Below are 15,269 nucleotides of genomic sequence, written 5' to 3'. Positions count from 1 at the left end.
TTACTAAATCCATAAAATCTTCATTCTTTGTGCAAGGTTATTCAAGATAGGAGTGTTCGTTTTCCATTTTACTCAGAATTAGATGAGTAAACAATCTTAAAGCATTAGTCTGGATTATCTTACAAGGTTCACCATCTTTAACAAAGAAAAGATATAAAGGGTATTCAGTTTAAAATTCCTTACCGTTCAATTCTGCAGGAAACAGATCCATTTCTGAGATTGGGAGTTTTGTGGAAGAAGTATAGGTTCCCTAAACTGCATCGTTTGACTTGAATTTTCACAGAAACCAAACTTGACTTGAACGTTCACAGAAAACAGACCTGAGAAAAACAGATGATTAAATCACAGTTTATACCTTCTTCAGCAGCTGTACAAATGAACCTGTAAAATTTTTTTCATCAATTTAGTAAATAAACCAACCTTGAATGAGCATCAGAGGATACAACCTAATGTTTCCACAGATATAGTGTTGATTTAGATATATCATCTCTCTTCCTGACCTTAGTACTTGGGGGCAAATATTCTAAAAAAAAAAAAAGAAAGAAAAAAAAAATAAACATCACGGTGAGGTCATTCTTTCATAGACATTTATTAAATCATTCAAATTGAAGTTGTGCTGATCATTAATCATTTAGGATTGAAAATTTACTGCCTCTTGGAAGGGGGGCAAGATTTGTGGGTGCAGAGTAGCCTAGTTTTGCAAGCAAAGATGGCATAGAATTCAGGAAGACTGGGAGAGTAACCTCAAATAGTATAGTGAGAAAGGGGATAGAGTATTTTCAAAGAATGCAGGTAGTAAAATACAGAACTGAGCACTGCTAACAGTTTGTATAAACAAAGGGGTAGTCTTCAGGTGCACTAGTAGTAGCCCAGTTGAACAAGGATATCTTTTATAAAAATGTCTATGTTTTCATTTAGATGAGGTGCTGGGAATCTTCACATAGTAACAGTATATACATATATATACTGTATGTACAACCATTATACACCAACACTAATTATATATATATATATATATATATATATATATATATATATATATATATATATATATATACATATATATATATATATATATATATATATGCAGTAATAGAAGTCCTTCAGAAATATAATGCCCTGAAAACTATGACAGAATATGACAAATTCGTAGATAATTTGTATTTTTCCTAACTATACAAACCTTAGCTATTTACATGGGGTACAGTGAACCCTCGTTTATCGCAGTAGATAGGTTCCAGTCGCGGCCGCGATAGGTGAAAATCCGCGAAGTAGTGACACCATATTTACCTATTTATTCAACATGTATATTCAGACTTTTAAAACCTTCCCTTGTACGTAGTACTGTTAACAAACTACCCTTTAATGTACAGAACACTTAATGCATGTACTACAGTACCCTAAACTAAAACAGGCACAAATATTAAAGGTGATTTTATATCATGCATTTCCTAAACATGCTAAAAAGCACGATAAAAAATGGCAACCAATGTTTTGTTTACATTTATCTCTGATCATAATGTAGAAACAAACTGGAGGTAGAGCTTTGCTTATTACCCAGACATATTTCCCATACTTTTCCCTTAGAACTACATCACATCTTCCTACTTTAGATATATATATATATATATATATATATATATATATATATATATATATATATATATATATATATATATATATGTATATATATATATATATAGATAGATAGATATATATATATATATATATATATATATATATATATATATATATATTTATATGTATACACATACATACCTACATATATACATAAATACATGCATACATATATATATATATATATATATATATATATTACTGTATATATATGGGTTATGGAAAAAATCCGCGAAGTGGTGAATCCGCGATGGTCGAACCGCGAAGTAGCGAGGGTTCACTGTATTTACTTCTGCGTAGCTGAATGACGAGCCATTAGAATCTTAACGAGGGTTTACTACCCCACCGCTAGTTAGCGGGGGGTAGGCCGCCTCCCTCACACACACAAGTGAGTGCTTCACTTTGCTTAGAGGTAGGACTTATCCCGGGGGACAGTGCTGGCGGGCAAATATGTGTAAATAGTTAAGGTTTGTATAGTTAGGACTCCATATTCGAGTGTGTAAGTACTCAAGAAATAAGGAGTCCCTGCGCCTTGCTAGCATGCTATGAAACTGCTGCGGCCTACATAAGCTGTGTGTGAAGGTGAGGAAGTGACTCGTCCTAGGAAGTTGACCTGGAGTTCTTCAGATGGAAATCTAGGCTGGTACTCTCCCAATACCACATTTTCAGGGTATGGGGACATGACAGTATTACACTTAATACTAGGAACACAAGGGAGCATGGTTTACCTGCATTGGTTTGAGGTCAGCTGTGCAGAGAACCCAGGATGCTGCTTTCTCCAAGGGAGGAGAGGATGAGGAAAAGAATAAGGGCCAGACAGATCTTTTCATTCACGCAGACTAAAACCGGGTAACAATGCCCTCAACCTTCTGCTACTTGTCCATTAAGGAGTCTGAGGTTAGACCAGCAGTTGTGCAGCCACCACAGGGCCGATAGAGAACATATCGAGCCTCCTGTGTGTCACGTCTTGCAGGTAGTGGGCCGTGAAGGTGGTCTGACACTTCCACACCCCAGCTTGTAGGACCTGCGTCACTGAATAATTTTTCTTGAAGGCCAAGGACGTAGCTATGCCCCTGACATCATGCGCTCTAGGGCGACGTGACGGCGAAGGGTCAGGATTTAAGGCCAGGTGTATTACCTTGCAAATCCAGGCAGAGATAGTATTCCTGGTGACCCCCCTCTTCGTTTTCCCAATGCTCACTAACAAGGCTTGCACCTGGGGACGAACTGCAGCTGTTCTTTTAAGATACAACCTCAGACTCCTCACTGGGCACAGTAGGAGATGGTCTGGGTCCTGTTACAGAACGAAGACTCGAAACCTGAAAATAGTCGAACCTAGGGTCCGGTACTCCCGGATTCTGAGTCTTGGCAACAAACTCAGGGACGAATCTGAACTTCCCCCCCCCCCCCATCCCCTTGAATGGGCGATGTCGTACGAGACCAAGCAACTCACTGACTCGCTTGGCCGAGGCCAATGCTAGCCGGAAAACCGTCTACCAGGTAAAGTGGCGATCTGAAGCCTGGCGTAATGGTTCGTAGGGAGGTCTCTTCAGAGACCTGAGAACTCGAACCACGTTCCATGGAGGAGGTCTCACTTCCGACTGAGGGCAGGTAAGTTCATAACTTCGTATGAGAAGGGAAAGTTCCAGCGAGGAAGAAATGTCCATTCCTTTAAGCCTGAAGGCAAGACTTAAGGTTGAGCGATAGCCTTTCACTGCCGAGACTGAAAGGCGCATTTCCTCCCGCAAATACACGAGGAACTCCGCTATTGCTGGAATAGTGGCATCGAGTGGAGAGATACCCCTTCCACGACACCAACCACAGAAGACTCGCCACTTCGCCTGGTGAGTAGCGCAGGTGTCCAGACATCCTGTTCGCAACTTGTTGCGAAAATCCTCTCTCAGTGAGGAGATGCTGGATAGTCTCCAGGCGTGAAGTCGAAGCGAAGCTACGGCTTTGTGGAAGATGTTGGTGTGTGGTTGTTTGAGTAGCTCGTGACGTGGAGGGAGTTCTCTCGGAACCTCCGTGAGGAGTTGCAGAAGGTCCGAGAACCATTCTGCGTGATGCCATAGCGGAGCTATCAGGGTCATTGATAGATTGACCGATATTCTGGTCTTGTTGAGCACCCTCCTCATCAGACAGAACGGGGGAAAGGCGTACAAATCGACGTTGTCCCACCGTTGTTGGAAGGCATCCTGCCAGAGAGCCTTGGGGTTCGGGAATGGGGAGCAGTACAGCGGGAGCTTGAAGTTCAGCGCTGTAGCAAACAGATCCACCGTCGGGGAACCCCACAAAGTCAGGACTTTGTTAGCTACTTGAGGATCCAAAGACCACTCGGTACTCACTATCTGCGTCGCTCTGCTCAGACTGTCGGCGAGCACATTCCTTTTGCCTGGAATGAAGCGAGCCGCTAGTGTGATCAAGTGGACTTCGGACCATCTCAGAATTTCTATTGCAAGATGGGATAGCTGTTCTGAAAAGGTACCTCCCTACTTGTTGATATAAGCCACCACCATGGTGTTGTCGCTCATCACCACCACAGAGTGGCCCGCCAGGACTTGGTGGAACTTCTGAAGTGCCAGGAACACGGCCTTCATTTCTAGCAGGTTTATGTGAAGGTACTTTTCTGATTCTGACCACAGGCCTGATGTCCTGTGGTTCAGAACGTGGGCCCCCCACCCTTTCTTTGATGCGTCCAAGAACAACATCAAATCCTGGGGAAGGGCGAGAAGATGCACTCCTTTTCGTAGGTTCTTGTCTGCCACCCACCACTGGAGGTCTGTCCGTTCCGCATGACCCACAGGGACCAAAGTGTCCGTGGAATTGTGTCCTTGATTCCACCGGGACTTGTCGCCACTGGAGAGATCTCATTCTGAGGCGACCGTTGGGAACGAGATGGACCAGGGAGGAGAAGTGGCCGAGGAGACGCAACCACGTTTGAGCTGGGAGTTCTTCTCGATTGAGGAAAGGCTTCGCGACCTTCCTCAGTCTTGCTATCCTGTCGTCTGATGGGAAGGCTTTGTGGAGATTGGTGTCTATGACCATGCCTAGGTATACCAGTTTCTGAGAGGGCTGCAGAGAGGACCTCTCGAAATTTACCATGATCCCTAGATCCTGGCAAAGTTCAAGGAGCTTGTCTTGGTGGCGAAGAAGGGTTGCCTCCGGGTCCGCTAGGATCAGCCAGTTGTCCAGATAACAAAGGAGACGGATGCCGATCCTGAGAGCCCACGATGATATCAGGGTGAACACTCTGGTGAACACCTGAGGGGCTGTGGAGAGACCGAAACACAGCACCTTGAACTGGTAGATCTTGTCGTCTAGGCAAAATCTTAGGTACTTCCTTGACGGATGGACTGGGATCTGGAAGTACGCGTCCTTCACGTCCAGTGTACACATGAAGTCTTGTGGTCTCACTGCAAGTCTGACCGTGTCTGCCGTCTCCATACTGAACGGAGTCTGTTTGACAAACCCGTTCAGGGTTGAGAGGTCGATGACTGGTCTCCAGCCTCCAGACGCCTTCTTTACAAGAAAGAGTCAACTGTAGAAGCCTGGGGACCCGTCCACTACCTCTTGGAGAGCGTCCTTCTTCAACATGGTCTGGACTTCTGTCCAAAGGGCTTGCCCTCTTGCCGATCCCATGGCAAGAGAGCTCAACGACACTGGATTCGCTGTCAGGGGAGGTAGAGAAGCTGTGAACGGGACACAGTAACCCTGACCGATTACGGAAATCGTCCAGGTACAGTATCTGCCCCGAGTTGCTGCCACCTTGCCGCGCAACTTTGTAGGCATCCCCCCACTGGTGAACATGCAGGGGGACTGCCAACCCTAGCGTCTACGGCCTCGGCCGTTTCCTCTAGGGTTCTTACCTCCCCTGGAGGACTTCTTGCTCCTTCTGCACTTGGCAGGAAAGGGCTTAGACACCTTCGACTTTGCTGCTGTCGTCTTCTTTGTGTCCTTAGCCGGACGGGGCTGTTGGGCTACTGGAGGTTTGTAGGGCCTCGATGTCAGGGCCCTATGGATGAGGGAATCCTGGTTGGACTTCCTCCACCTCTCAGCGGTTAGTTCCACGTCCTTAGGTTCAAACAAACTCTTACCGAGCACGGAAGAGTGTCTGAGCCTGCTAACATCCGAACTGGGGACCTTCTGGTGGAATCTATCAGCCACTGCGTCCTGTCGTTTGAGAATCGTATTGGCTCACAAGCTCGAGACTTGGTGGGTCAGAAAATCGATGGTCCGCGTGCCTGAGAGCAAGAATGTCTCCAGTGCCTTCCTGGTGCTTTCTTTGGACAGGTCCTCAGACCAAACCAAGATGCCCAGAGACCCCAGAGATATGTCAAGCCACGAAGTTGCCTGCATGGCACACTTCGCCACCTTCTCCTGGCTTAGGATCTCAGTAGCTGAATAGGACACATGCCGGTTGGAGTCTTTCTCTAGAGGGACTCCCCCAGTGAATTCTTCCACGGAGTGGTGAATTGGAAGACCCAAACAAGTCTCCTCAAGGATCTCAAAGTACCTCCTCTGATGGACTCGAGGAGGAGGGAGGAGCTTGTTACCGGCGCTGGATCTACTGGAGGAGTCAAGCTCAGAGAGATGGCCCTCGACCTTGTCCCTGGCACTCTTCATCCCCTGAGACCAGGGCAAAGCTGCATTGGCCCTAGAGGGTTTCTGGGTGCCGTAGACACGGTCCAAGACCGTGTCCTTACCCTAACGAGGGGAATCTCTGAGTCTGGAATCCTGTTGAGGTTCTTCATGAGGGTCAGGACTTGCCAGAACGCGTGTTCTGACTCTTGGTGCTCTCCTCCTGAAGGACTGGCAGCAATGTCTCCTGTCCCCAGTGGCTCTTCCTGGAGGGACACGTGGACATCCTCGGAAGGTCTAGCTGGCTCCTGTCTGATCCTTGCCGACGACTTGGGAATCGTCTTAGAGTCCTTCGGTTCCCTCCTGGGAGGGATACAGGACTTGAGTAACGATGGGTGCAGGCTCTTTTCCACCCCTGAACGAGAAGACTTCTCAGGGAGAGGAGGAGTTTCCCTCATTGGTGCGATGGGGGAACGGTCTGGCTCGTCCGACTCTCCTGAGGATGGGTAATCCTCATCCTCAGGGGAGGGAGAGAAAGTCTGGGGGGGGAGACGGAGCCTTGCGCAAGGATCTGCGAGGAGACAGGATAGCCCTCGGAGGTGTCTCCTCTCTTCTTCTTCAGGGGGGAGGAAGCCGCCACTGATTTGTGAGCCACTTCAGAGAGGACAGGCTTCATAGCCTGTACAAGAGCTCTGACCAGGGTCCCGAACCAGGGCTGCTGGCTGACCGTCGTGCTGTCAGACACTCCCTCTGGAGGGAAGGGGATCGTTCGATCCCTTGGAGGAGTTGACAAACGAGGGTTCGCCTGAAAAGAAGCTGAAACAAGGGAGTCCTTAGACCTGTCCGGGAACCGCCCCTCCTCCGGCGAGTGCGCTGTTCTGCGCTTACGGGGAGGGGAACGAGAAGATGACCTGTCAGCCTGATGACGATCGCACTGGAGGTCGCGCGATGGGCCTTGTCCTGCATGGCGCGCGAGAGGATCGTGCGCCATAGGAATTTGGCACTCGCGTGAGAGGTTGGAGGAGCGGGTGCGATGGCACGTAGGCGATGGCACAGGCGTGTGGCGCGCAGGAGCTGGATCGTGAGGAGGCTGGATACGAGGGCGCGCAGTATCCAGATGCGGCACTGATGGGCGCGAGAGAGTAGTAACACGTGGGCGCGTATCCGGAAGAATCGGGCGAGGGCGCAGCTTCGGGATAGCGCGAGGGTGGGTCTGCGCGTTGGAGCGCAGGCGGGCGCTGAGCCGTTTGAGCAGGTATACTGTATTAACCTGTGGGCGCGCTGGGCGCACAGGGGATCGTGGGCGCGCTGGGCGCACAGGGGATCGTGGGCGCGCTGGGCGCACAGGGGATCGTGGGCGCGCTGGGCGCACAGGGGATCGTGGGCGCGCTGGGCGCACAGGGGATCGTGGGCGCGCTGGGCGCACAGGGGATCGTGGGCGCGCTGGGCGCACAGGGGATCGTGGGCGCGCTGGGCGCACAGGGGATCGTGGGCGCGCTGGGCGCACAGGGGATCGTGGGCGCGCTGGGCGCACAGGGGATCGTGGGCGCGCTGGTGTGCGCTGTTGTGATGGGCGCACAGGTGTGTGCTGTTGGGTTACATGGGGCACCTTGAGAGAAACTGGAACCTGGCGCGCAACTGGAGGAGCGCATGAAGGATTGCGCGGTCTGGAAGGAGAGTCCAGGGGTACCTGGGAGCGCCCGTGCGCTAACTTAGGCACCTCCTGGACTGCGCGCTGGCTCGTTGGCGAGCGTGTGTGCGCTGTGTCAGGAACTGCGCGCGATGGGCGCGCCTAACTCCAGAAGGGCGCTGCAAGTCCAGAGGTACCTGTGAGCGCCTGTGCGCTAACCTAGGAGCCTCTTGGACTGCGCGCGAAGTAGCAGGAACCGGAGAACGCTGTGGCGCAGGTGGGCACGTGTGCGCAGGTGAGCGCTGGCGCACTAGAACAGGAACTGCTGGTGGGCGCCGGGGCGCAGAAGGATGTGGGCGCGCAGGGGAACCCTGGCGTGTAACAGGAACAGGGGCGCGCACGCGAGCGGTGTGACGCTAAGACTGGAACGGCTGCAGCAGCAGCATGAGGGCGCCCAGGTTTAACCTGGCGCCTAAGGGCAAGAGGCGCAGATTTGCGCTCAAGTCCCTTATGCCCCAAAGGGACCAGTGCCTGTGCAATTTCAGGTTCAGGTGGCGAGTAAAGCGCATCAGCATCCTCGAAGCGAGACGGCAGGTCAGCAGGGAGACTGGTCACAGGGTCCTGAAGGACGACCTTCCTCTGAAGGGGATCGCGAACGATCTCCGGAGAGGTTTAAGGAGGTAGCTGGCAGGATCGGCGAATGGCGAGTCGTCTCCTCCGCAGAGGACTGTGGGGACGACGAGCCGAAGAGGCGCCTCCTAACTCCCTTGTGAGAAGAAGGAAGACCTCTACGGCGAAGGGGAGGACGAGCCTTACTCCTTATACGCCCACGAGGGGCCATGGGGTCAGCGAGCTGACCATCGTAGGGCCTCCGAAGAGGAGTCTCTGTAAGTGAACTCCCCCGCAGGAGAGACCGTAGGACTTAGTTCTTCCCTCGAAAGATGTTCGGAGGGGGAAACTAAGCCTTCAGCTACCTCAGCAACAGGAACAGGGGGTTTGACTAGACCCACGAGATGCCTCCGTCACAACAACGTCAACAACAGACAGAAGATCTATCCCTGCTGTAGTTGGCGATTGTTTGACAGCTGCACCAAGTTTGATCATGTCAAACAGGGGTTCCTTGGAGGGCGAACCCTGCAGCCCCAAGGAAGCCCAAAGCTGTAATAAATCATTGTTATTAACAGGCAAATCAATATTTAAATCCTCCTCCGGGAGAGGAGTGGCAGCTGCCTCGCTATGGGAGGCGACTACCTCGCCCGCACCCCGGGATCGGTCAACAGCAATACGGTCTACGCTACCACTCGCCGGCCTCTCGGAAGAGACCGCTTGAGGGGGAGCTTCGGAGGAGGAAAGGGCTACGGAAGAAGTAGTCTTGGAATTTTTTCTCTTCAAAGACGCCTCTGAAGGAGAAAGATCCCTTTAAGATTTTTTCTTCCAGCACTGGGCAAACCTCTCCCACTGGGAGGTAGACCACTCCCTACATTCAATACATACGTTACCGCTATCACACCGTTGGCCCCTACAATGAGGACAAAAGGTGTGGGGTTCGGTGTCGACCGCTAACATAAAAGTCCCAGGAAGTCCAGGGCACGTACGCATAATCAGTAGAGGCCAACTTCAAACACACTGTGAGGAAGAAAAAGCAAAAACAGATTAATGGCAGTCAAAGCGAGGGAGAGAGCAGACAGGTCTGTTCTCCGCCCGAGCCAAAAGTAAAGTGAAGCACTCACTGGTGTGTGTGAGGGGGGAGTGGTAGCAAGCTTCCCCTCCCTAACCCCCGATAACTAGCGGTGGGGTAGTAAACCCTCATTAAAATTCTAATGGCTCGTCATTCAGCTACGCCGAAGTAATTACCCACGTAAATAGCGTGGTTTGTATTTCAGTTACGGAACAAATAGCTGTTCCAAATCAAACTCAAATTGCATCTGTATTAAGAAATGTCCATTGATTCAAAGAAGGGATTAACTAATCAAATTCTAGTTATAAATGCCTACCCTTTGCCAGTAACCTCAGGGATATTAACAAAACACCAGAATCCCAGATTGTACTGTATGCCAGTGATACACTTCATATGTATTTCTCTATGCCTCGTGTGAGGTTTATATCATTGTTATTATGAAGAGTGCTTGTTCTCATTAGTTCCTTTTGTAATGCAATTCACTCCTAAAACAGGTCACACATTTACAAATGAGAGAAGCAACAGGGTATACTATATCATCTATTCTTAAGATGATTCAATACTACAGAGGGTCAATGGTGATATATCCACTTGTTAATTCAATGCAGCTATAACCTATTAGTTAATTACTTTGGCATACAACCTATCATTTTAATTACAAAATGGCACCCAATTTTTTTAGCCAGTTTAACTAAGCTTCAAAGTCAGGGAGGGTAAGGTACTAATGAACAAATTAAAGTTAATATAAACCTTCGGAAAATATACAAACTTTAAAAACTCCCTTTAATGATGTTTGACTTACCTCAGTGCTTGTGGTCGGGTCCAGTTGTTGGTGGGTCCAGTTATGGTGAGGTCCACTGGAGCCATACTCCTGTATGGATCCAGTTATGGTGGGGTCCACTGAAGCCATACTCCCGTATGGATCCAGTTATGGTGGGGTCCACTGGAGCCATACTCCTGTATGGATCCAGTATGGTGGGGTCGACTGGAGCCATATTCCTGTATGAATCCAGTTAATGTGGGGTCCTCTGGAGCCATATTCCAGTATGGATCTAGTTTCGTGGGGTCCACTGGAGCCATACTCCTGTATGGATCCAGTTATGGCGAGGTCTACTGGAGCCATAATCCTGTATGAATCCAGTTAATTTGGGGTCCTCTGGAGCCATACTCCCGTATGGATCCTGTTACGGTGGCGTACACAGGAGCTATACTTCCGTAGAATTCTGTTACAGAGGAGTCCGGTAGAGCCATACTCCCGTACACATCCAGTTACTGTGGGGTCCATTGGAGCTATACTCCCGTATGAATTCAGTTACAGTGGGGTCCACTGGAGACAAATGGCTCCAGCATCGTTGACTTTTGTTTTTTTCATTTTGTTGAAGAGGGACTCGGGTCATATCAACAGGAAATCGTCGATTGCAAGTTAAAAGTCAAATCCATACACCCAAATAAAGTTGATTCGATACAAACCAAGTTTTTAATTAATCAAAACAATTTAAAAAACAACTTTCAATTTCTAAAAACCTAAAACATTTTCATAGGTCACAATTACGTTATAGTAATAGACTATCATCGTTGCTTAGAAGCTTTACTTTACAAAACACAAAATTTAGATATCTATAATACAAACAACTCAAGTTACTTATCAATATCCCTAATATTCTAATTTAATCAATTTCTTATCAATGTCTGGATTTAAAATACACTAAGAATACTTTATTCTTACTTCGGGATTCTAAATTTATTATATCAATTAAAATTTATTTCCAATGTCAATATACTACTAAAAGTACGCAATTGCATGGATAAATAAGCTGTATCTATATAGGAAAATATTAATGAAGTTAAAAGCACGCTTAAGTAGGCTCTGACGAGTGAGCAAAGAATTGGAGAAAACGATTATAAAAAAAAAATGTAACTTTTGTTCAGAGCAATCTCTTAGAATGAACCCTCGTTACAATGTTGCTTTGTCAAAGGACAGTTTCAAGTTGATTTGTTAACGGTAGAACCTTAATGGTTTAGATATACTATTTGAATTTAGCTTTTTTAAAAGGTTAAAAAAGCATAGTCGATGAAGTTGAGTTTTCTCGATAGACCTTAACACTACTAATACCCTGAGGTAACTTGAGTTGTATTGAATCAACTTATTGAATAAACTTGATGGATGTATAGAGATGACTTTAATCAAAATGACCGCAGGTTCTGTAACAGTGTTTTGTCTGGAAAGAAAATAAACCTATATTAATTAACTATAGGATAAAAGTATGAGATATATATTCCTAAATTTCTATTAGCGAAGAAATATTACTATAATTATGTAGCTATTGGCCAATAAAAAGTAATTATCATTTTCTAATATTGTAGAAACTAATGATATTTATTTAATTTTGTGTTTCATTTCATAAGTTCCAATGTATATTCATTACCAATTGGTAATTAAATAAGTGGAATTATTAAAACACTGCACAGTAATAATCACTGAAGCTGACTAAGAATGTGTTAAATAACGGATTTTGAGCGAATCGAAAAATCTATTTTTGGGTGAGATGGCCATGTCGTCCTGATGGAAGGTTCCTTCAGTAGCTTCCTAAGGGTATATACTGTATGACTACAGTAGATATTCCCAGAGAATTAAACTAAAGGTTTCACAGAATTCTAACTTCTGGTGCGAGTACCCTAAAGGTTTCCCTCCAGGATATCGTATATCAACGGGGGACACATGCATTAACACGCCACATGGCTATCTGCACCCCACATAGCTTTTACGCTTCGAGGGGGAAAGGTGGCGAGATAACTGAGGAGCCGCTCCAAAGTTACCCTCCTTCGTTACTGTTACGGTACTCGCAACGTAAACAAACAGCGGCCATAGCTGTCCGCCATACTGTGACGTCACGTCCGTCCTCACGTCCTCATTCCGAAGTCCAGCTTTCTACCGGCCTCCGCGATACAGTACAGCAGGGAGGGGCCTGGCAGGCTGAACTGGAACAGTCGGGCGGGTCCATCAGGACGACATGGCCATCTCACCCAAAAATGTTATTTTTATTAGTAAAATAAATTTTTGAATATACTTACCCGATAATCATGTAGCTGTCAACTCCGTTGCCCGACAGAATTCTACGGGAGGGATACGCCAGCTATCACAATACTAGAAGGGGGTGTACTCACCAGCGCCACCTGTGGCCAGGTACTACAGTACTTCTTGTTGACACCTCCTCAATTTTTCCTCGGTCCACTGGTTCTCTATGGGGAGGAAGGGAGGGTCAATTAAATCATGATTATCGGGTAAGTATATTCAAAAATTTATTTTACTAATAAAAATAACATTTTTCAATATTAAACTTACCCGATAATCATGTAGCTGATTCACACCCAGGGGGGTGGGTGAAAACCAGTGTACAAGATTAAAGGATAGCTAAGTATCCCGTATTTCATATAATCAGTTATCTCAAAATAACAATGAAATAATAAGTACCTGGTAAGGAAGTCGACTTGAACCGTTACTCTGCCTTTTTTAAGTTCGTCTTCCTTACTGAGCGCAGCGTTCCTCTTAGGAGGCTGAATCAACTCTAAGGTGCTAAAGTATATAGGGCTGCAACCCCTACTAAAGGACCTCTACACAACCTCTAACCCAGGCGCTTCTCAAGAATGAATTGACCACCCGCCAAATCAAAAGGATGCGGAAGGCTTCTTAGCCTACCGTAACAACCATAAAAACAACAATAAAAGCATTCAAGAGAAAGGTTAAAAAAGGTTATGGGATTAAGGGAATGTAGTGGCTGAGCCCTCACCTACTACTGCACTCGCTGCTACGAATGGTCCCAGGGTGTAGCAGTTCTCGTAAAGAGACTGGACATCTTTAAGATAAAATGATGCAAACACTGACTTGCTCCTCCAATAGGTTGCATCCATTATGCTCTGCAGAGAACGGTTTTTATTAAAGGCCATCGAAGTAGCTACGGCTCTCACTTCGTGGGTCCTTACCTTCAGCAAAGCAAGGTCTTCCTCCTTCAAGTGAGAATGGGCTTCTCTAATCAGAAGCCTTATATAATACGAAACCCCGTTTTTGGACATGGGCCTCGAAGGTTTCTTGATTGCACACCATAAGGCTTCTGACTGTCCTCGAATAGGTTTTGACCTATTAAGATAATATTTCAGAGCTCTGACAGGGCAAAGAACTCTTTCTAGCTCGTTACCTACCATGTTGGAGAGGCTAGGAATTTCAAACGATCTAGGCCAAGGACGTGAAGGAAGTTCATTCTTAGCTAAGAATCCGAGCTGTAAAGAACATGTTGCAGATTCGGATGTGAACCCAATGTTCTTGCTGAAGGCATGAACCTCACTGACTCTTTTAGCTGTTGCAAGGCAGACGAGAAAAAGAGTCTTGAGGGTAAGGTCCTTGAAGGAAGCTGACTGGAGAGGTTCGAACCTAGGTGACATAAGGAACCTTAAGACTACGTCTAGATTCCAGCCTGGAGTGGGTAGACGACGTTCTTTAGAAGTCTCAAAAGACTTAAGGATGTCTTGAAGGTCCTTGTTGGAAGAAAGGTCCAAACCTCTGTGGCGGAGAACTGAAGCCAACATACTCCTGTACCCTTTAATCGTAGGAGCTGAAAGGGATCTCTCATTCCTAAGATGTAATAGGAAGTCAGCTATTTGGGTCACAGAGGTATTGGTAGAGGAAACTGCATTGGCTCTACACCAGCTCCGGAAGACTTCCCACTTGGATTGGTAGACTCTACGAGTGGATACCCTCCTTGCTCTGGCAATCGCACTGGCTGCCTCCTTCGAAAAGCCTCTAGCTCTAGCGAATCTTTCGACAGTCTGAAGGCAGTCAGCCGAAGAGCGTGGAGGTTTGGGTGCAACCTGTCTACGTGAGGTTGACGTAGAAGGTCCACTCTTAGAGGGAGAGTCCTGGGGACGTCGACCAGCCATTGTAGTACCTCTGTGAACCATTCTCTTGCAGGCCAAAGGGGAGCAACCAGCGTCAGCCGTGTCCCTTCGTGCGAGATGAACTTCTGAAGGACTTTGTTTATGATCTTGAACGGTGGGAATGCGTAAAGGTCGAGATGGGACCAGTTCAGCAGAAAAGCATCCACATGAACTGCTGCTGGGTCTGGAACTGGGGAACAGTACAAAGGAAGTCTCTTGGTCATGGAGGTGGCAAAAAGATCTATTGTCGGCTGACCCCACAAGGTCCAAAGTCTGTTGCACACGCTCTTGTGGAGGGTCCATTCCGTGGGGATGACCTGATCCCTTCTGCTTAGGCGATCTGCTGAGACGTTCATGTTGCCCTGAATGAACCTCGTAACTAGGGTGAGGTTTAGACCTCTTGACCAAATGAGGAGGTCCCTTGCTATCTCGTATAGGCTCCTCGAATGGGTCCCTCCTTGCTTGGAGATGTAAGCCAAGGCTGTGGTGTTGTCGGAGTTCACCTCCACCACCTTGCCTAGCAGGAGGGACTTGAAGTTCAATAGGGCTAAATGAACTGCTAGTAGCTCCTTGCAGTTGATGTGGAGCGTTTCCTGTTCCTCGTTCCACGTTCCCGAGCACTCCTGTCCGTTCAAGGTCGCGCCCCAGCCCGAGTCCGATGCATCCGAGAAGAGATGAAGATTGGGGGTCTGAATCGCCAACGATAGGCCCTCCCTGAGAAGGAGATTGGTCTTCCACCACAAGAGAGTGGTCTTCATCTCTTTGGTGACCGGGATAGAGACTGCTTCGAGCGTCAAACCCTTGTCCCAATGAGCT

At 47.5% G+C, this 15,269-nt stretch overlaps 1 long non-coding RNA gene across 1 annotated transcript in view; it reads right to left on the bottom strand.

Annotated features, from left to right (window-relative positions):
• Window positions 1-15,269, bottom strand: part of LOC137631951 (uncharacterized) — a 43,971-nt gene that overhangs the window by 3,278 nt on the left and 25,424 nt on the right. The window contains exons 2-3 of the long non-coding RNA XR_011041957.1: window positions 10,327-11,743; window positions 184-320 (exon numbers count right to left, since the gene is read on the bottom strand). This is a non-coding gene — a long non-coding RNA (uncharacterized lncRNA). The remainder of the gene's footprint in view (window positions 1-183; window positions 321-10,326; window positions 11,744-15,269) is intronic.

The sequence above is a fragment of the Palaemon carinicauda genome, chromosome 40, assembly GCF_036898095.1.
Source record: "Palaemon carinicauda isolate YSFRI2023 chromosome 40, ASM3689809v2, whole genome shotgun sequence".
Taxonomy (NCBI): Eukaryota; Metazoa; Arthropoda; class Malacostraca; order Decapoda; family Palaemonidae; genus Palaemon; species Palaemon carinicauda.
Note: the sequence above shows the minus strand (reverse complement) of the source record. Positions and strands in the feature narration are given on the sequence as shown.